This window comes from Ciconia boyciana, chromosome 3 (assembly GCF_034638445.1).
Source record: "Ciconia boyciana chromosome 3, ASM3463844v1, whole genome shotgun sequence".
Classification (NCBI taxonomy): Eukaryota; Metazoa; Chordata; class Aves; order Ciconiiformes; family Ciconiidae; genus Ciconia; species Ciconia boyciana.
The window spans coordinates 98,681,690-98,702,512 of record NC_132936.1 but is presented as its reverse complement, the minus strand read 5'-3'; the positions used below and the strand labels follow the sequence as shown (position 1 = coordinate 98,702,512).

The 20,823-nt window shown below is 43.0% G+C and overlaps 1 protein-coding gene across 6 annotated transcripts in view; it reads right to left on the bottom strand.

The window, feature by feature from the left end:
- Nucleotides 1–990, bottom strand: part of SRBD1 (S1 RNA binding domain 1) — a 134,272-nt gene extending 133,282 nt beyond the window's left edge. For 2 of the 6 annotated variants that reach the window (XM_072856762.1, XM_072856768.1), the window contains exon 1: nucleotides 851–990. The gene's annotated coding sequence lies outside the window, so the exon portion shown is untranslated. The other 4 variants (XM_072856764.1, XM_072856767.1, XM_072856763.1 and 1 more) reach the window with 3 other exon arrangements.
- Between the last annotated feature and the right edge of the window lie 19,833 nt (nucleotides 991–20,823).

Sequence of the window (20,823 nt, the reverse complement as noted above, 5' to 3'; positions counted from 1 at the left end):
CTAGCCCTAAGGTAACGCTCCCATCCAGCTTAATTCAATGGGATGGGATCGCTCCTGAAGGACGCACATCTGCTCTGCGTGGCGACAGCCACAGCACAGTTCATCACACCAGTAACATTCATTTAGAAGTCTTGCAGGCACAAGGGGAGTTGAGAGTACAGCACTGTTTGTTGCTTGGTGACTCACTACCATCCAAATCACCGCTCTTCAGCCCAGAAACGTGACTGAGCTTGAAACACACTTTATGTACTTCGAAGCCCCATTCTCCCCCAGAACAACACCCCACTTTCCTCAGATCTCTTGACAGCATTCAAGAGGAAGGACTGATTGAGCTAACTCTCACCCCCCATGCCCGGGAAGGGCACCAGTTCCCAGGCAGAACCACGGGAATAAACCACCTCACGAGCCCCTTCCTGCCCTCAAGGGAGGCGGGGCGCGCAGCAGGCATGCCGGCGGAGGCCGGGAGCCCCGCACCCTCCCGCCCCAGCCCCAGCCCGGTGGCTGCCCCGGCCCCCCCGGGGCGCTGCCGCCCGCATCGCTGCTCCCGCTCACCCGCGGCTCTCGCACAGCGGGGCCGCGGGCACTATTTCAGGGCGAGAGGAGCCCCCAGCAACCCTTTCCCGCCGGGCTGGGGGAGAGGCAGGGAACAGAAACGGAGGCCCAGGAAGAAAATGGCTCGTTTCCACCTGAACGACCGAGACAACAGGAAGCCCCCCGCTTGCCGGCGCCGGCGGGGCCCGGCACGGAGGCCGGCGGGGCCAGCGCAGCCCCGCAGGCCGCTGCCCGCCCTGCCTCGCCCGCGCCCTCGGCCCGGGCCCGGCGAGGGGCGGGAGGCTTCCCCAGACGTTACCCCCTGCTGCCGGCTGCCGGGTTTGAAAGGGCCGCCAGCGCAGCCATGGCGGAGCCGCCCGCCCGACGCGCCGCGGGGAGGAGCAGGAAGCGGCGGCCGCGCCGCGCCGCGCCGCAGGAAGCGGGCACCGGAGGGGGGCGGGGCCAGAAGCGGGCCCGCCCACTGCCCCGCCCCCGCGGCTCCCGCCAGCGGCGGGGGGGTTCGCGAGCGGGGCCGGCGGGGCCGGGCAGCCCCCGGGGCGGCGGGGCCGACCGCTACCGCCCTGCGCCGCCGCCTCCCGCTGGCGGCAGGCCCCGGGCCGGCGGGCCGCGCTGCCGCCGCCAGGTGGCGCCGGAGCGGCGGCCGCGGGGCGGGCGGGGCGCGGCGCCGCGCCCTGAGGGGAGAGGAGGGGAGCGGAGCGGGGGGCCGGGGCCGGGGCCGGGGCCGGCGGCGGGACGCCAGTTCGTGTGCTGGGGCCGCGGCTTGTGCCGGCGGTGGGCGGGGTGAAAGCCGGCCCTCCCGTGCAGGCGTGGGTGTCTCTCCCCGCGCCTCGGCAGACCTGAGTAAGGGGGTCCGGTCAAGCCAGGTCTGCCCCCTCCCTGCCTCTTCAGGCGGGTGTCGGTTGCCGGATTCCCCGGGGAGGTCCATACGCAGCAGCACCGCACGCCACGGCCAGCGCGGCCTGGAGGTGCCTGAGGTGCAACGCGATGACGGTGTTTGGTGGTGGTTATCGGCTCTCCCCCTCCCCTCGTGTTGGTGGTTACCGGCTGCCCCCTCGCGTTGCGCGGGGTGAGGGCTGTGGGGCCAGCGTCCCTGCGCCTGCTGCCATGCGAAAGGATCGGCCGCCTTTCACTTAAACTAAGGCCAAAGGGTGGAGATGCAAAGTGTCCGGGTTCACTTCTTGGTTGGTGGGAGTTTGAAAGGTGTTAGAAATGTTTCCACTGCTTCTGCTAGCCAAAATCCCCCACCGTAAGGTGTGGTTAGTTATTTTTCACAGGGGTATTGGGAAGCAGAAATCGTCCTTGCGTGAAGCTGAGACCCTGTACCAAAGGTGGCTGCAGAAGACATAGAAATAAATACATGCCCTTTCTCTCAGCCCACTGAGTGGATAAGAGCATGTAGATCCAAATACACATAGGATGGTCGTGTTCCTTCACCCATGCAGACTAGCACTTGCATTATTTTCCCTTCTAACTATAAACATTTGCACTCTAGTGCTGGAAAAAGTGTCCAAGTGTCAGTCGCCCATCTTCAAGTTTCATATAAAGTTATGCTGCCCCGCAATCTCTGCATCTATTCCTTTTTCATCTCTATCTACTAAGTTAATGTTCAGCAAGGATCCTGTGAAGTCCACCTCATACGTAAAGTTTAATGGGCGCTGGTTTCTGGAGCCATGGCTAGAAGAGTGGAGCAAGTAGGCTGTTACATTAAAGCCGCCTTTCGAGCTTCCATTACCCTAAAAGGTCTTCTGCTTTGTATCATAAATATTTGTAACTCGTGGTCATAACTACCAGCCAGCTGTCCTCCAGCCTTGGAACGGCAACATCTTAAATGTAACGTAAGGTGTAATAAACTTAAATAATTCATAATTTTTCATCTTGACTTGATAATAAATGTGTGTTCAACGGTCTGGAATGACTTTAAACACAATAATGCTCAATGCCGTCTCTCTCTTTCTGTGAAGTTTACCTGACCTCTATAGCTTTCAGGGGCCTGGAGAGAGACTTACGCACATACTTGTCTTTATGCAGGGGGTTGTATCTCTGGTGCCAAATCTTCAGCTGATATAAACTGTTACAGTTCTGTTGATTTAAATAGGGCCTGTGATTTACACAAGTTGAGGATCTGACTCACAGACCTCAACAGGACTGTTCACATATTTAAAGGTAATCGAGTGTGTAAGTGTTTGCAGGCTCAGAGCTGATTCACGTGGAATTTTGTCCTAGTAAGAGCTGAGCAAAGGGTAGTTTAGTCTAATACTAGGGAAATATCCATTGCTAAGACTGAGCTGTTGTAATTTAACCAGCTAATGTCATACATATGAAATCATGTTAGAACCTCAGACAGTTTTTCAGCTGAAACATCGTCATTTATAATAGGTAAGGTTCTGATTTTTTATATTTCAGATCAGATGCTGCTCTTATGCCAATGTGAAAACAACCTTTAAATATAGGAACGCGGTGCACTATATAACAAAGGACAAAAGATTGTGGCTATAAATAGCTTTAAAATCGTATTTAAATACTTGCTCTGATTATATTTTGTAATACTTACAGTGAAACTTTGTGCAGAATATAAAAATACTGCCTGTATCATCTGAATCCTTTGATGCACTGCATTAAAATTCCTATGTCTAAGTATATATCATGTAGTCAACTTTATTTCTCTTCTATTAATAGTTTGAAATTAGGTCACCATTCTTGTCAGGATGGGCTAAGCCTGTACAAGTGATTTTAAAGAAATTATCCATATAAAAATGTTTGGGTTTTTTTCTCATGCTCACCTACAGTGACACCATTCCTTATCTATAATCAGCAATTTTACTGTCTGTTCTGGCATATGTATTCTATGCTGGCAGGTTTTTTTAGATTTGTTTATAGTGACCCCTGCTGCAAAAGATTAAGGCTGACGTTTCTCTAAACCTTTAAAAAGGCATTTACCCAATTATTTCAAAGTTCAGTTCAAAAGAATCAACCAGTTGTAAACTCAAGTTAAGTATATAAAATTTGAAACTCTCTAATTTGGATAATTTTCAATAAAATTAGTCTAATCATACAAGGCTTTTTTCCTCTCTTACATGCGTAGGATTTACTTTCTAATGCAATGCAATACAGTTCCAAAGTGAAATAGCTTTTCATGTCCCAGATGTAATTCTTGTTCTTTGTGTTATTGTTCTTTGATACGGGCTAGACTTGACACCAATAAATCATTGTCTGAACTGCTGCATGTTAATGCTTTTAGAGCTCCACTCAGGAAAGCACATGCTTACATTTACCTCTGTTCAGGATAGCGAAATAGTAAAAAAGCAGATTAAAGCATAGGACTAAGTTTAAACACAGATTACCCCTCTGGTTTCAGAAGGACTTAAGTGTCAGTCTGTTCCAGTATTGCCCTGAATAGAATGCTTTCTCAAGCTCGGGCTTAAAAATTCTTCAGCACCAGGTATGGGTTTGTGCTCTTTTACAAGCAAAAGATCCACCTGTGCTCTGTGCTGGCCAAAAGCTGTGTAGCCATAGCTAGTGCAGCACTTGCTTAACCTGTACTCATGGGCCCTGCTAACGGAGAGTGCATGAGCTGCAGCTTTATGCTGTTACGGCTTCCTAGCAAGTCTGCAGGCTAGATCAAACAAGTGTATACTTGCTTGCAGAAGACAGTCCAGGTATTACCGCGGTAAAATCTCTCATCTATATATTAGTATAAACTGGTATGTTTTTATTAAAGCTGTGTTTAAAGAGTATTATTTAGGCTGCAAAGCCAAGCAAAAAGCCTCTTGCTTAGAGCTCCTTGTGTAATCTTTATACTGCCCTTTGTGCAAATACTTACTGATGAAGGGAGACATCCCATGGAAAATTGTGAGACTGTCATACTGAAATAACCACAAGGAGGCAGAATTAAAATCTGATGAGGAACCTGAATTGTCCCTTTCCCCCCCACTGTGTCCTTCATGTTGCATTCTCAGTAGCATTCTCATATGGCTGAGTGCAATTTCATAAGTCTGATAGAAAGGTAAAAACTAAATTGAGTGCAGTTGTCCCATGTCCTATATTACCAGTGGGGATTGAATCCTGTATCTTTTCCACAGTAACCATAGTTCAATATAAAACCAGTCAAATTTGTCATTTTAGTGTAGGATGATGGATTATGGGTCCTAACAGTGGTCAGTGGGAAGAAACTCAGCAGCATAGCTGCATTTCCTTCTCTTTTTCTGGGAGCTGGAAAATTGACGCCACCTGAAATGTCAGGGAGGGAGGTGAGCCAGTGGGGCAATGTGCTGGGTCTTGCTCTCTCCTCCTCAAGAGCTGGAGGAAATCCAGTCCTTCGCAGTGCTCCTGAAAATTTGCCACTGGGGGCAGATGCTGGATCACTTATGGTATGAGAGTGCAACCTGGTTCTTGGCCACGTTGCAGGAATGTGCTGAGGGTCGTATGGTCTGTACTCGGGCTTCATAAAGAATGTAATCCATACTCCTGTTTCCTAGCTCAGTGCTTTGGCAGCTCGTGAGTTAGCTTCTTCTGCAGCCATTACTGCTGCTTTGGTGATGGTGTGAGCTGAACCATGAGATGTTCATGTGTTTTGTTATCATCTTGGCAGACTGACAAAAATTTCCTTAGGAGTGCAACTGGGAGAAGAGAATTGGTGATTTTTAACAGTCCATTTTTCAACAAAAGGTGACAGCAAGCAATGACATAAAGGTATATGTACATAGAGGAGGCCAGAAAGACAGGAGAACTCTGCTGGTGCCCGTAGCTTGTCAGACACCGGAAGGCCCCAGTCCAGAAGTAAGATAAGTGTATGAACCTAAGCTAATGAGCACTGCTGAGAGGCAGGGTATGTTAGTTTGGGCATGGTGCCACATTAACATGACTCTACATCTTCCAGACGGAAGCTAGCTTATGTCTGGGCAGCTCAGAGCATGAGCAGAGCTTGCTTGTATCTGTCTGCACCTGTCTGCGTGGCCTTGCAGAAGAAAAAAGCAGTAATTTCCCAATTAATTAGCAAAGGCCTTTTGCAAACAATGCAGTCATAAGAGCATCTGCCAAAAAAAAAGCCCTGCTTCAAAACCTCCTCAATTTTTCTTTGTCTACAAGGCCTAGGAGAACATGGCCAGTGTTGAGTCTACTGTCCATCTTGCCAATATACTCTCAAAGTGCTTTTGTAATCCCCATCTGTTTTTGTTTTCTTCTGTTTCTTCCTGCCTTATATTTATATTGAAAGGTCTCTGAGAAAGAGACCATCTCACTGCCTGTATTTGTACAAACATACAGTGTGGTGGCATCCTCATCTGTGCCTCTGACTCCTAAACGCTGTTGTGTGCCCAGCAGTGATATGGGTGGTCTGTATTAAGTAACCATTTCATTTGGGACTGATAGAAATCAGCAGAAGCAGAGATCTGTCAAGAAATAGTTTGCACTGTATTCATATTTTGTACTTGCCAGCTGGACAAAGCACCAATATTTTTATTTTGTGTGGTAGTGAGCACTTGTAAATGGAAGCTCCATGTCACTGTTACTTTTGCCACTACTGCAAGCTTATCGCTTTGGTCAGAGAGTTAGACCCTGCCTTTAGCCTATGCCCTGCCTAGCCAGAATACTCATGTGACCTCCACCATTGCAGACTTTGAATGCCCCACAGTCTTTACAGTATTTATCGTGATGCCTTCTCAGAATGAGGGTCCTCTATGCTCAGATCCTAAGTTCCACTTTGAAGAAGACACTGCAAACAACTTCCTTAGTCCGACACCTACTGAATCTACTGGCCATTGCTGTGTAATTGCTCTGTACATGTTTAGAGCAGCTCTTCTTTATGTGTGGGTGACGCCAGGTGCATGGTCCATATGATGTAGAATCCCTATGCACATATAGGATGAAATACCTATTGTCAGAGTGTGTTTGAAGACCTTCTGAATTGCTCCAGAAAGCACTGGTATTTATCCTCACAGCCTTGTTGTTTCCCTGTTGTGAAGGATGAAGGCACCGACAAATTACATGCCTCGTGCACAGGTAGAGAACCATATCCTGCATCTTCAAAATCCATTGGCATTCCATATATGATCTGTTACCTGTACAGCTGCAGAGAGGAAGATAGTGTGGCTCTCCTCCCAGCTGATCCAGCAACTGTTTTGCAGAATTAGTCTTGAAGGTCCGTTACGTGCTAGTATGTCCAGTCTATATACATAAGGAAATGGAGAAAGAACTAAGTCTTGGAAGGGAAGGGAAGGGATATCAAAGGATGTTTAGACTGAAGTGTAGACTATTGTTCCTGGGTTACTGCATGTATCTATTTCAAAAGAGAAGGTGTCTTCAGAATCAGAAGCAAACGGTGGCTTAGGGATTGCTAGAGAGCAATTCTACTTCTCTAGAGGTCAGTTCTTATTTCTGTAAATAAGCATGCTCAAGATTATAGTAAACTTGTTTCTAGGCTGCAACAGTTTTTTGGAAAAAGTCACAGTTGGGGGAATCAGAACTGACGTACTTCACTCAAAGTTAGTCCACTGAACTAGCAAAACCCATTATTCCTGTACTATTATCCATATAAAAGCATTTATCCTCTTTATTTTACCCCGTGTATATATATATATTTGCCTATCAGTTCCCTGCCTGTGGGACTAGGACACCTCAGAGGCAAATCAGAGTCTCCAGTTTCCTCTCCTGACTCTGCAGAAGCACCCGGGTTGGGACCTTCAACAGCCACGAAGCCGCGTGTCTTGTTACAGAGGGACTGAATCCATCACTTCTGAAAACAGGAGACGATGTTGCCAAGTGGAGGGGCCTCAAAATGTGTCCATTATTCCCGTCTGTTCGAATAGCAGCTTAAGTGCTTACAAATTGATCAGATGCTTTCAGCAAGCTATGAAAAGGGCTTTGGTCTAGGGAACATTAATCTGCATCTCAATTTCCTTCTCAGCTACAGATGTCCTGTGTGACCTTCGATGAGAGACTCTCTCTGTGCCTCGGTTCCTCATCGGTAAAATGGGCTACTAGTAACGTTTCCTAAAACGGTGTGTGAGGATAAATAATGACTATGATACGCTCAGGTATTAGCATATAAAGGGGCTGCATAAGAATCTTAGATTTTAGTAACTGTAGATTTTACAGGAAAATTCCTGCCAGAAAAATTTTGACCAGTCCCAGCCGGTGCATGGACAGTAACAGTATGTGATGTTTGCCATGATCCCTGTTGTCTGCTACTTAGTGACACAACAGTTTACGCAAGCATACTTAAACAGTTCTAACCAAGCAATCCGTGGATAATTTTGAAATAAGAAAGTTTGTATGTAGTCAAAATGGAGTCATAACACTAGGTCTCCTGACACAAATAACCATTTAGAGAACTTCCTTCTTTCGCAGTCATCGCTTCCTCTCTTTTCCCATCTTCGAAAGCGAGCTGGTGCTTTAAAACTCAAAAGACTTCAAGTGGGTTTTTATGCATGTGGCAAGTCCACACAGCTGTAAAGATGAAAATAAGGGTCACGTAAGGCCTTTGTCACCTGCCTGAAATTCCACCGTCTTCAGCGGAGCTGCGGCAGGAGGTGGATTAGCCTGGTCCTAGGTGAGAGCTGAGAGAGATGCGGCTCTTGGCTGAAGGCAGAGATGCATTTTCCTCTCAGATCCAGCCCTTCTGGCACCGATGACTGCCGCCAACAGCTAGGCCATGGCGTGGCCGTCCCCGGGTGAAGGTAGGGCTTGCTTTCTGCTTGTGGTCATAACGTGTGTCCGCATTTTTACTAGCATGGCAGCCTGCGGGTTTGTTAAAAATACTTTGGAAATGGTTCTGTTAGTAGTCCTAGTGACCATGCTGTTAAATAATTACAGCCAGTCTTGCAGACTGGGTCGCAATATCTGTTCGGTTCAAAGTGTGTACAGTATTTGGTCACCAGGCCAACATTTTGGAAGTAGCATAAACATAGGTAATGCCTCACTTTTGCTAGATTTAAAGCACTGTGGTGAGGTTCAAGAAAGAGTGACCAGCAACCTTGGCTTTAATAGTACTAGCAGGCCTAGAAAATGGCCAGTTTGGTTGCTTGTCTCTGTCTCTGTTACCCTGCATCATCGCAGGTCATTCATTCCCTGACAAGAAGTTCCAAAAATTCCAGTGAATGGAGAATGTTGACACATAAAACTTGGTTGCTATTTCTGTAAAATAACTATTACAGCAACTAACTATATATAGCCAGAAGTAATTGCTTCTGTAAATAAAATACCAGTGAACACATTACAAGATTAAAGAGAAACTTTGAGCTTCCATCACAGCTATTTGCCGACTCCCACCCATATACACACGATGACTTTGCAGTCATAGCTCTGCAATGCCATGAGACTTAATTTAGGATATGCGTGGCATATTACACTTCCTCGCATTCCTAAATGAAGTCTTCTTCCATTAGCTGCTTAGTTCTCATTTTAGCTGGCCACTTCACCTTTCACTGGTGAAGAAACGTACAGTCATGTCACCAAATATACTGCAATGCAATTATTTGCTAGTCTTACTTTATAGTTGGGATTTATAAATACATATTGAAGGCTTTAGGTGACCATGGGGATTTGGATGTTTTATTTAGAGAATATTATTTTGAAACTCCCACTCTTTAAAAAAAGTCTCTTTAAAATGGCAGTTACAGGTAGTAAAAGTGAGATAAATTGCTAGAAGATCAAAGTGATGTATCTTAATAAATGTGTGATCAATCTTTGAGAGGGAAGGTGATATTAAATAGCTTGAATACCATGCTGCTATAGGAAGAGACACTGGTTAAAATACCTTTGAAGGTAGATTTACAGTCATCTCTAACATTCAGTGAAGGAGAAGAGTTATTGCCCATAAACTCTGGGGCTTTTGCTTACTACTGCTGGTAAAACCAGAAAGCCTGCTCATCCTTTTTACCTTTTATTGGTAGGGATTTAACAAGTTCACATGTGACAAGTATAGAGAGGGCACCTACATAAGGGTTTGAAAGTCCCTTATTTTTTCTTTCCTAGTCTGTCATTATTCAGATGAAGCTGGTTTTGCATGTGGACCTTTCGGAAAGAATACAAGTCTATGAAATACCTTTTGCTGATTCAGTCCTTATTGTTGTTTCTATTAATATTATCATAAGATCTGGGAGCTGCTGTGAGGGAGCAGGATCCTACCAAGCTGTAGGTAGAAGAACAGCAGACTGGTATTGTGCACATTTGTAGGTGTCACAGTAAAGAAGAGTTTTGAGTCTGAAGCCCAGTGGGCAGACGGGCAGGTGTCTCTGGGGAACTCTAGGCACAAGGGCAGCATAGGAAAAGCACTTCGGTACTTGAATTAAAAAGTAAGAAAGGAGTTTTGCCTGCTCCTACGAGTCAGTGATCAGAGAAGGGTGTTGACATCTTGTTAGGAAGCAGCCATTGTAGGCAGAGTGGGGATGGGCTGCGTAAGAACCTGAAAGTGAAAATCAACAGCATGAGTTTATGCGAACAGGAATAAATGAGAGCAACCAGTATGTTGTTTTAGGCAAAAACCTACACAAATCCTTACAACATTCTGAATGAACAGGATTGGTGCAGGAATACATCTGTCATAACTGAAAAAGCAGGATGATGCTCCATTGTATCTTGGACAGGCTGTGATTGAAGATTTTACTGTCGAAAAAATCAGCAAGACAAACTCTGAAGATAATTCAGAGTAGAAGATGACGCCTATGTTATTAGACCTGACAGTAGTGTGACAAGAAAGCAGATAACAAGAAAGATTCTCTATGGGAAACAAAATCAAATGAACTTGTTTGTTTTGTCTCTTTGTATTTGAATACATGTGCAGCAATTCAACATCAGCTCCCCCAAAAATGCAGATATTTGTGTTCTCAACTTGTTGTCAAACAAAATGACATCAGGTAACAACCCCTACTTCGGCAGTGTTGCTTCAGTAACAACAGTAATAAATGCTGTTGATGGGCAATAACCCAGTGTCACAACAGTATGCCAGTCGTAAATACACACAATACCAGAGAGCACTCCCATTACTCCCCTTTGCCCTCTTCCCTGTGGCCCAGCTCCACCGCTCTGTATCTTTCCTTTCTTCCTCCCTTTCCTCTCCCAGAGGCACAGTAAGATAACACATGACTGCTCCAGGAGAGAACAGAGAAAAATAGGGATATGAGCTGTCTGAGTTTCCTGCTCCTACGGCTCTGGAGATCTGGAAGATGAGTGTGTCCCTGTATCAGCCTGGGCTGCATGCCCAGGTATCAGCCTCTACTGCATGCAGGCAGGGTTTGTCTAACAAGCCCATCAGAAGATGGGCTCAAGAGTGAACAGTTAATAATTGGAAAGAAAGAGCCTGAGAGCCCTAAACTTTCATAGCCTCTGTCCTGAAGCTGTTGTAGTGTCCCAATATTTGATAGGTTCACGATACATTTTTCTGTTGGTACAATAAATATCCAAATGTTGTCATCCACTGTAAGTACCAGTAGTAAATGTAGACTGGGCTCTGACTCTGATCCTTTATATGCAGAAACATTACTTTAGCACCACTTTTCATCTGTCCAAGGAAAGTTGTATCGTCAAGCTACCAGTTTACTACAAGCTGCTTAAACTGATGTTTACTAGAGGGTAAGCTATTATCAGAAAGTGCTGTGTCAGGGAAACTGTATCTAGCAAAAATGGATTGCATATGTATGATCACCAGTTTCACATAGAAAGGCTATCACAGGGATCTGAAGTACTAATGTAAGTATATGTAATCTTTCACTCGTAGATCAGCCACAAACTCTTCTGAGCTTGTTGTACTCCCTGTTTGTGTGATGGGAGTGCTGTGTGCAGATTTTAGCATATGTCATGAAGATTTGCCATAAATGACCAGTATGATCAATCTTGATTTGCCATAAATGACCAGTATGATCAGTGTCCTGTGTGTACGTAGATAGATCTCTTCTGCCCAGTTCCAGAAATGCTTCTCTATAAAGTGTCCCTGTGAAAAAAAGTTAACTGGAAGTTTGAAAGAGAAACACAGAGATGCAAGTCCCAGTGCTTGACCCATTAAAGGAGGTACTGAGTGAGTTTCCGGTAGAGTTTGGAAAGGCCCTCCATTGAATTAAATAAATTTTGGATTGCCCTCCTAAGAGAGTTTTGGGAAGCTGTCTTGTAAAACAGAAGGATATATGGAGGTATGTTGAACAGCTGTTTGAAGGACAAATCTAGAAAACATTCCTATCCAGGACAATTCCCAGGAACATGTTTAACTTTAATCATGCCTTGTAAATCAATCCTGTATTTCCCATCTGTTGAGGATGGAGCATTTGTGCCTTTCCGTTGCAGTAATTGCACCCTTCCAGCGCAGTACCTCGCTGCTGCCTAGTCTCCCCTATCTTCAGCTGAAGCTCCCTGAACTCACTTATGTCAAATAGGGAACCAGTTCAGAAAACTGTATATGCACTACATGTCCTTTTTTATTCTGAAGCACTTTGCTGAAGTTACAGATGTCTTTTTAAACTGAACATATGCTTCACTACATAGCTTCATGGCTTCGGAACAGCTATGATACAACTACTGGTTGTCTCCTGACCGTAAGTAAGCACTCACCCGCTAAGCTAGAAAAAAAATCCCTATAAAGGGTATTTCAGACAGCTTACAATAAATACATTATCATCCATTTCATGCAATCCACTAATGATCAAGAAAGAAGAAAACCATCCACATTTTATATTCCATGCGGTGATGCACTGTCCTTATGGAAAAAGGCGAGTGGCAACATGTCACAGCTTGCCAACTTCAAATACCTTTCTGAACGCTGTCTCTCATCAGTAGACTTGTATTCCCAAAGTAAGGAGTATTATGTTTCAGTGAAAGGCTTGAACTATTCCATTAATGACCTAATGGATGAAGTAGAATTCAGTGTTTTTTACTCAAACAATCCCAGACTTGAAATATTTGAACTCACTCTCACTTCTGCTTGTCTGTTTTCCTGATAGATATTCATGGCGAGCCAGTCGATGCATAAATTTCTGAATCAGCAGAAGACATCTGAACTCTTTCCAAAAATACAAAATAGAGGTTGTTAAAATTAGGTATTTCAATCCATTATATCTCAGTGCAGTACCATAACTTTAAAAGGTGCTAAGTACAATGGGAGCTTTGCCTCATGATCTTGTCATTGGCCCTGGAGACCAGAAATTCAATATTTAGATATCCCAGTGCATTTGAAATTGTTAGTTTCTGTCCTTTTAGAGTGAGAAGAAAAAGAAACCTAGACAAAGTTTTCTTGAGGAAAATGTCTCATTTAAAACTTTGAAACAATTATACTAATTTTTCCAGGCTTGGCATTTCTTAGATCACAACAAAACAAAAAAAACACCCCAAAACAAACTAGGTGTGATGTTTCTGTCCTCTGCCATTATTGAAATATTCAGGCATAAAATATGCTACTGAAACATCTGAAAAAGGTTATGTTATTAGTCCACACATAACTTAGAAATGTTTGGAATGATATTACTCAAACTTTTGTATAAAAAAGATTAGGCAAAACTAGAACAGTTTCAGTCCAAAATAAGTATTTTGTAAAGTTACAAATATATCAGCACAGACTTGGAAAAATGTGTTAGAATTACCGATTAAATTCTACTTTGATTATACTGCATAATAGCTGTTTCTGTGATACTAAATGCTTACTAATTATAAAACCATATTAGAGTTTTTAACCTGATTGCTATCCCCCCTTTCCTTCCTCTCTCCCTTATGGCTCTTTAGTACAGATAGCAGCTTTCTGTATTTTGGAGCAAGTGTAAGCTATCTCCATATGTTGGAGGAAGAGGTACATAAAGGAACAGTGCTCCTTTAATTTATAAGTATGTGTTTATCCTAATAAATAAAGTGCCAACATTTCTCTCCAGGCTAAATGTAGTCTAAAAAATTCAAATACAAAATGGAGCATAAGAGCACAAAACAGAAATCTCATTACTTTGAAAGCGATACAAAGATATGTTAATGTCAGTATAAACAAACAGATTAAAACAAATAAATGGGGGAAAACAGAAGTGAAGCAATGATGTACTACATTATCTGAATGAACATATACTTTCAATTATTTATTTTATTAAGAATGAGGTAGTGTAGGGACTGTGGTACCTACGAGAATAGTGGAGTAATTCAAAAGCAGAAACATTAATATTTTCTTTATGCTACTTTTTAAAGCATCACATCTAGACCTCTAGATGAAGTGAATTTCTTCCACTTCCACTAAGGATGGGTGAAGGATACCAGATTCCCCAGACTCAGATAGAATTTTAAAACTGTGGGTATTGAGGAAGTCCCAAGGGACTCCTTCAGTTTTATTAAACTTAGAGATGGGAAACATTTTTCTTGAATAGCATTTCAGAAAAAATGCCATGCCCTTATGATTATGACATACATTATCATCACATTATTTTGACAGTTATAGCCAGAACAAAAGATAAATACACAATGGGTTTTATTAATTTTTTTTTCAAAGAAATGCTGTAACTAATCTAATTTAAACATTTTAATTAACATTCAGACTACCTGGAAAAAATAATTCATGTAACTTGTCCTATCTTGGATTTGTTAAGAGTCAGCAGCCCTACATTTGGTTCCTTTGGATCAGTTACCTATTTGACTTCACAAGAGCAGCATGAGGGCAAGTATCGCCCTGTTAGTTTGTTTAAATTCAGATAACAAGAAGTGACTGACATAATTGTATAAGATTTAGATGAAGGCAGTCAGCACTCTCACATTTATTTTGGAGTGTCTGCTTCCTTAAAAAATAAAAACAAAACCAAAAACCCCCAAACTTATTTTTTCATAGGAAAACTTTAAATTCCATGATGGATTATTTTCAGTTGAGAGCTAGATTGGTTTTAGATACTGAACATTTGTAGTCTATACTATTGCTTTTTTCGTTTTGCCCCCAAATGCTTGATATGCCCAAAAGCAGAAATATTTATGGTAGAGAGTGAGCAAAAGGATGTCTCTTGGAAGTTATCTGGTAAATTTAGACTTATTTTTGAATGTCTTTAGATAAAATAAAAACCAAAACTGTTGTTTCCTTTCATTTTCATGAGGAAGAAAACACGTTTTTTTAATTAGATCAAATACAAATTTTCTTTGCCTTTATAGAATAGCTATCAAATCTGAAAATGAAAGTATGAAAGTCAAGAGGGTGCTTTGAGGATAGATGTGTGAAAGTTTTGTAGAAAGCTATGAGGTTACAGAGATATAATTACTAGTTAAGTAGTACTAACTCAGACCTGTAGTGCTTTGCTTGGGCTCAGAAGTTCCCTATACCTGTATGTAATGTGAGTGGATCGTGCCCTGTCTTGCCTCAAGTGTTCTGCTTTGCAGGATCACATCCTTTGCCTTCTGCCCCTCTTGTGCTGTGTTAGAAGAAACTGGGATTACACTGAAGGAAGAAATTCTTTGCATTATTGAAAGCTTCTACAGTCCAGTATAGAAAAGACTAAGAAAAACAGATGAAGCTTTTAGCTGGACAGATAGTGAGGTGGGTATGTTTTGGGCATTTAAATGCAGAAGAAAATGGAGTATGACCAACTTACAACCACATCCACAAACGTAAAAAGGAGAAAAAAAAGTAAAATAAACTGTGGAGGAGTAACTGTGACCTGCTCATCATTTGGGTCTTATTCTGTTTGTGAACTCTAAAGTCATGAGTCATGTTAGTTTAGTGGTCAACTGTTTTCTATTCTGCGTTTGCCAGTAGAGGCCCATTAGGCATCACCACGTGGGAAAAGATGTCTCTGCCAGTCCACACCTCAAAGTTTTCTCCCAGCATTGACTCCCTTCCTTCTCTTATGTTAGAGCAAAAACCATTGCTGGTCTGTCCATGTCTTAAAAGAGTTGAAACTGGCAACTATACTAGGAAATGAAGCTTGGCTTTAGCCACTTTAAAGACATAAATATTATGTACTTGTGTGGCTAGGTACTACATTTCAGTTCTCCAAGACATGTGCAGGAATAAGTCTACTGAAGAGTCCCAAATCCTGACATTTCAGATTGTATAGTGTTATACACTTACATATAGGCCTTTTTACACTTTGGCCATCATCGTAACTGGTTATTGATGCCAGGTAGAAAACATAGCTCAGCATGTCCTACATGTCTTGACTGGCAATACTGCAAATACCATAAATCATTACATCACTTCTTTATTCTGCCTTAGTTTCTCAATTTTAAAAAGTCTGAGTTCTTGAATACTACAGTGGGAAAAGGCTGGAGGAAGGCTGTGGGAATCGTGAGATACAGGTTTTATTAATGACTTTGTTAATGACTTCATGTGTGATTTTAAGCAGGTGATTAGGACTAAATTCTCAAAACTGTCCACTTAACTCGAGATACCTAAAATATCTCTAGTCAGATATTTTACAATTAAAGCACTCAAAATTCAGAGACACTTCCAAAATGTAGCCCTTTAATCATTCTCTTTCTCAGTCCTCTTCTCTGTAAAGTGGTGATAATACCTACTTTTGAAAAGCATGTTCTTTTTATATTTAATTGATACTACTGAACTGATGCATAATTTAAAATCATCAAAAAAATTAGCAGAAGCTGGTAATGATAGTTACACCTTGGGCACACTTACTACTCTGCTGCGGCTTATCAACTGTGAAATGAGTTTGCCTTCGAGTGTCACAGGTAATAGTGACAGATGCTCCAAACCCTGTACAGGGTTCTGGGTAAGACAGTAAGACGAATCCTAGCTATGCTTCAGTTAACTGTGTATACCGTGCCACTATTCTCAGGAACCTTACTACATCCAGTGATGGCTAGGCACGCAAATATCAAGTTGCCCTGACTTGCAGCTTCCCTTATTTTTAAAATTTCTTCTGGTGTACTCACACTAAATACTTCAGCAGAACAGTAGGTCTTTCTAGCCTGTTCTTCTGCGGAGAATATGCTGTATCCTGCCGTATGTTGTATGGCTTGCACTCCTGTAGTGTGTGAGGAAGCGGAGAGATGATTCCGTTTCCTGGAGGCAAACACACTCAGATCCCCTCAGAGAGTTTCTTTTGGGGAAGTCCACCTCAAATGGGGAACAGTTTCCAGTAGCAACAATACTGTGGTTCTCTACAGAGGGAAATAGAAAGAGCAAAAGCCAACAGGAGTATGGATAAATGGCAACCGATCCCCAAAGGCATTGCGTGTCCAGCCTCAGGGACGTGTGTGACCCCTCAGCTGCGTGTGACAGCCTGAGGACCAGCTTCCCTATGATGAAAGGAATTGCATTTAGCACTAGACTACACTTGCTCCTTGCCTGAAATTGCTTAACTGGTAGAGTAGAAAGGAAGGAAAAGGACCCGTCCTTTTCCCTACTTACTCTGCATGGTTGGTTTAGGTTTGTTTGGGTTTTTTTGGGCGGTATGATACAAAATCATTCACTCAAGCAGCATATATACTGGGGTTTTTTTCTGTGTGCTGCTCAAGAAAACAACAGCCTGGAAAGGCAAGACTGAAGTTCACGTTCCTGTCCTCTTCTGGTCCTAATGCGGAGAGTGAGCTGTACCTTTAGAAAAACACTTCTTCCAAGGCTCACCCTGTGTAAGTGTAGAGGCTGATTTAGGGCAGGGGCTCCTCTCTTGCAGCCTGATCCATTCCAGAATTCTCTCCTTGTCACTCTGTCCCAAAATTACTCCCAGCAAGGACAATCTAATAATTGAGTCTGCATATCAACAGACTCCTGTTACAGTCCTGAGCAATGCCAGTTAACTGCAAGGTTCCCTGCCCAAGAAACCTGTTGTAAATTCCCTAGATGAGGGCTGATAAACCAAACCCACATCAGATATGGGTTTTACCCTCCAGGAGTTTCTCCAGCAAATACATGTCTAGAATAGCAACAGTCCTGCAAATGGCAAACCCACAGTGAATGCTGCCAGCAAGGAAAGCTATATATGTGAAGGCTGAGAGGATACGTGCATTAGACCAAGTAGGTGCCTATTTATATATTTGGAATACATTTCCAGTATAGAAATACCACTGTATTTTTCCAGAGAGACGTATGGCGCTAAGGCTTTTTATATCAGTATAATAAAATCACCATCCACAAGCAAGAAAATAATTTAAAAAAACATAATGGTGACAGTCCCTGGCACAGCTGTGTTTGTCTGGGACCGTACTGCTCTACAGCCCTGCCTAACTGAGCCAGAAGTCTCTAGTCCAGATGTGACCTAAGCATATGTTCTGCAACTGGTGGTATGTTTTTGTGGCACATGGAGATATGCTTAAGCTGGCTCTAATCTATCTAGCTCAGATAAGAACTGCTAGAAGATATCATGGGTTTCGGTCTTGGCTAGCAAACCAGGTGCATGCCTGAAATCAGGCTGGCTGGTAGACACTGCACTGAAGTCACCGTGTCACTGTGTCTGCCAGAACCAGGTACCTTAAAGCTGCAAATCCTGCAGTCCCCGTATCAGTTGCAATGCAGATATTTTCTGAGAGATTTATTCCTAATGAAAGCTAACAAATTGAGGTAGAGTTTAGTGTGTTCTTTTAAAAGAGGTTGGGAAGAGTACCAAAAGTATAATTAAACTAGAAGGAGTTGGAGAGCTAATTAATCACACATTGACAAGATCTCTCTTGCTGAGACATTTCACAGAGAACATTAGGAGTGCCTTAAGTAACTTCCTCAGGTACATGCTTTGCAAGTGAAGAATAAATTAGTAGGAAATTGGCTGGACACAAAGGTAACCTTGGAATGGAGTTGGAGGTTGGACCAAGTTCAGTGAGACTGAGCTTTTTGTTCATCTTTGGAAAAGATGAATTAGCTATTGGTATACCCTAAAGATCATTTGCAGCATGACAGGAGTGAAAATGCTCTTGAGGATGCTTTTTTCATAACTGTGTGTCCAAAATTAGATATCTGAATAATAACTTGACTTTCAAAGATAGTCAGCATTCACCAGCAATCTTTGATTTCTTGCCAGGAGGGGACTGATCCCACTAACACTCAACTATTGCACTTCTATAAGCATATCCATTAAGTTTAAAGGAATTCAGTGGATGTATTCATAGTAGTGAACATCTTCACATACATGATGCTTGGACTATGTTCATGTCCAGTGTGGATTCAGAGCCAAAGTTCCTCAAATTTCACAAGGTTTATAACTTGGGTTCTGGCTTTTATTTCATTTTTGACATAAAGATGTTTCTGAAAATCTCTCCTGCATGCAAGCCTGATTTTATTCCTTGTGCATCTGTTTAGTATAACTTTAAGAAATTACACTTCTTTTAAAAATTAAACAACACAAAAGCTCCTCTTGTTCTTTCATATTGCTGTATTTGGAAAATCCTGAAAATTTGCTGACATTTCTCCAAGGTTTAAGCAGTTCTTCAGGAAAGCTCTAGAAACTGATATAAGCATTGGTTTTGTAAAGACTCAGCCAGATATAGTCTCCTGCCACTGGGACTGTAAAAAAAAAAAAAATCCTCTTGAAAATCCAGTCAAACTATCAATCAACTCTGGGCAAGCACACCTCCGAAGCAGTTGCAATTGTGGCTTGCACTAATTGAATAAAGCCCATGGTGAGTCCTGGAAGGACTTTACTCACTCCCTCCACCAGATAGTGCTGTTTCTCCACAGAGCTGTTGAGGAGTCACAGGCCAGGGAAAGGTCAGGGGCTGACTGAAGGTAACAAACTGCCTGCAGCTTGCTCGTCCCTCCCTGTCCCTGTCCCTACCCCTGCCCCTGCCCTTGCCACTGCCCCTGCCACTTCCACTGCCCCTGCCACTGCCACTTCCACTCTCACTGCCTCTGCCACTGCCTCTGCCTCTGCCCCTGCCACTTCCACTGCCCCTGCCACTTCCACTGCTCCTGCCCCTGCCACTGCCTCTGCCCCTGCCCCTGCCCCTGCCCCTGCCCCTACCCCTGCCCCTGCCACTCGGTGTGAAACAGGAGACGAGCAGCCTGAGAGGGATTTGCGGGAGTAAACCCGTGCCTTGGGAGGCTGTTGTCTGCAGATGACTGCATGCTGGTGTTGCCATCGTTGCTGTCCGTTACCCGTGTGATGTATTTTTCTTTCCTAAAGCAAGAATGCAAATAGAAGCTGGTGCAAATAGGCTGCGCTTTTATGATCTCTCAGGGGTCTTTTCCTTACAGCTTTACAGGACGCCCTAACGATGCAGTTGTCTGCCAAGTAATCGGTCGGGCTGAGGCAACACTCATGAAAAATCAAAACACCAACGTGCAGATGCTCCCGCAGGTGAGCAGCGTACGCCGGGAGCAGTCCTGACACAAAGCTACGTGCAGTTTGGTCTCAGAGGGCTGACCAGGGGGACTTCTACCAGGAAAAGTTACTTCTGGGGAGTAGATAGATCTCCTTAACCAGTCCTGAGTCTGCGTACCTGTAGGCCCTCTGTGTCCTTTTAAAAAAAACCACAGCTGGGAAGAATACCTAAAGCATAATAACTACAGGGCATGGCTTACTACTCTGCTGTAGCCTTTGTAACAGAGTACAGAAATGCACCTAGAGTGCTTCTTATTGCCTTTCTGCCAGAGAAATATTGCATGTGCTGTATCTTCCTCTCCTGACCCTCCTGTGAGAAATAGAAAGAACAGCATTTGCTCTTCAACTCTTAAAGAAGCAAATCCTTCCAAACCCACAGCAAGAAAACAGGAAAAAAAAATCAAGCAAACAAATATTTAAAAAACTTTCAAGTGGAAAACGGTAATTACAGTTGGAATGTTCTTTGCTGTCTGTTACTTAGAGTTTTTGAGACCACTGAGCCAATTTTTCGGATGAATTTTGCAGGAAGCATTGTTGTGTTGCTCAATGTACCCGAGTTACTGGATTTTAAGAATATTGTTCCGGGGTCTTTTGGTAAGTTAAAAACTGCTTAGTGTTAAAAGCTCAGTCTTGACATAAACATGCTTTCCCAAAGTATAATAAAAAAAATAAAATATAAAACTAAATGCAAACAGTGCAAGGTATGTGTATTTTCCTAAGCAGTGTAAGGCTTGAGCTGTCTGATCCTAAGTGAGCTTGTAAATCTTTATTCATGCAGGCAGTCGTCTTAGAAAAAATGATTTGTGAAACCAAACCTTGGCTTGTTTCGGCGCATGGAAAAGTGCAGATGGCTCAAATTAGATATCGGGGCCTAGCTATGTATGCAGTAGATTGTATATGTAATTAGCCAAATATAAGGTTTATTTATATTATTTTGTATGCTGTGTTAATATTGTCTGTATTTATTCAGACTTCCGTAATATGCATGTGTGATCTCACAGAGATGCTAGGTCATTAAACTCACCATGGAGACTGTGTTTACTTAAATCTTACCTTGGGCATTTGGAAT